The sequence below is a fragment of the Alexandromys fortis genome, unplaced genomic scaffold (assembly GCF_014885135.2).
Source record: "Alexandromys fortis isolate MF-2015 unplaced genomic scaffold, M_Fortis_MF-2015_v1.1 scaffold_394, whole genome shotgun sequence".
In the NCBI taxonomy this organism is placed as follows: domain Eukaryota; kingdom Metazoa; phylum Chordata; class Mammalia; order Rodentia; family Cricetidae; genus Alexandromys; species Alexandromys fortis.
In genome coordinates this window covers 5,769-7,747 of record NW_026068271.1, presented here as the reverse complement: position 1 = coordinate 7,747, position 1,979 = coordinate 5,769, and positions in this window count along the sequence as shown.

Here is a 1,979-nt window from a genome sequence, read left to right as displayed (position 1 = left end):
TGATTTAAAGGTCTATTTAAATTGTTTACCTGGTCTTGATTTAATTTTTATATATGTTATTTATCTTAAAAAACATCCATTTCTTTTACATTTTCCAATTTTGTGGAGTACAGGCTTTTGTAGTAAGACCTAATTATTCTCTGAATTTCCTCAGTGTCGTTATGTTCCTTTTTCATTTCTGATCTTGTTAATTTTTGTGTTCTCTGTCTGCCTTTTGATTAGTTTGCATAGGGGTTTGTCAATCTTGTTGATTGTTTCAAAGAACCAGCTCTTTGTTTCGTTGATTTTTTTGGATTGTTTTTTGTGTTTCTATTTTGTTGAGTTCAGCCCTCAGTTTGATTATTTCCAATCTTCTAGTCCTCCTAGGTGACTATGCTTCTTTTTTTTTCCTCTAGAGCTTTCAGGTGTGCTGTTAAGTCTCTAATATGAGCTTTCTTCATTTTGTTTATGTGGGCACCTAGTGCTATCAACTTTCCTCTTAGCACTGCTTTCATAGTGTCCCATAGGTGTGCATATGTTGTGTCTTTACTTTTGTTGAATTCAAGGAAGACTTTAATTTCTTTCTTTATTTTTTCCTTGATCCAGGGGTGGTTCAATAGTTGACTGTTCAGTTTCTATGGGTTTGTTGGCATTCTGGGGGTGGTATTGTTAAATTCTAACGTTACCCGTGTTGATCTGATAAGGTACAGGTTACTCCAATTTTTTTTTGTATCTGTGGATGTTTGCTTTGTTACCGAGTATGAGATCAATTTTCGAGAAGGTTCCATGTGGTGCTGAGAAGAAGGTATATTCTTTCTTGTTTGGCTGGAAAGTTTCATTGATGTCTATTAAGTCCATTTGATTCATTAAATCTGTTAGTTCTCTTATTTCTGTGTTAAGTGTTTGTCTGGTTGACCTGTCCATTGGTGAGAGAGGAGTGTTAAAATCTCGTACTATTAGTGTGTTGTGTTTGATGTGTGCCTTCAGTTCTCATAATGTTTCTTTTACATATGTGGGTGCGTTTATATTAGGGGCATATATATTCTGGATTGAGATTTCATCCAGTTGAATTGTTCCTGTTATGAGTATATAAAGCATTCTTCTCCATCTCTTCTGATTGGTTTTAGCTTGAAATCAATTTTGTTAGATATTAGGAAAGCCACACCTGCTTGTTTCTTTGGTCGTTTGATTGGAAAACCTTTTCCCAACCCTTTACTCTGATGTAGTGTATGTTTTTAAGGTTGAGATGTGTTTCTTGTAAACAGCAGAATGCTGAATCCTGTTTTCAAATCCATTCTTTTAACCTGTGCCTTTTTATAGGTGAATTGAGTCCATTGATATTAAGCGATATTAATAACCAGTGGTTGTTAACTCTGGTTATTTTTTGGTGGTAGTGTTTGTGTGTTTGCCTTCTTTGAGTTGTGTTGGTGGAGGGTTATCAGATGTCTGTGCTATTGTGTGTGTTGTTGCCTTCCTTGTGTGTAGGTTTTACTTTTAGTACTTTCTGTAAGGCTGAGTTTGTGGATACATATTGTTTAAATTTGTTTTTTGTCCTGGAAGATGTTGTTTTTTCCAACAATGGTGAAAGAAAGCTTTGCTTTGTATAGTAGTCTGGGATTTCATCCATGGTCACTTAGTGCCTGCAGCATATCTATCCAAGACCTCCTGGCTTTGATATTTTCCACTGAGAAGTCAGGTATAATTTTGATAGGTTTACCTTTATATGTTACTTGACCTTTTTCCTTTGCAGCTCTTAATATTCTTTCTTTATTCTGTATGTTTTGTGTTTTGATTATTATATGGTGAGGGGATTTTTTTTAATCCAGTCTATTTGGTGTTCTGTAAACATCTTGTATCTTCATAGGAATATGCTTCTTTAGGCTGGGAAAGGTTTATTCTCTAATTTTGTTGAGTATATTTTCTGTGTCTTTGAGCTGGAGTTCTTCCCCCTCCTCTTAGGTTTGGTCTTTTTATGGTGTCCCAGATTTCCTGGATGTATT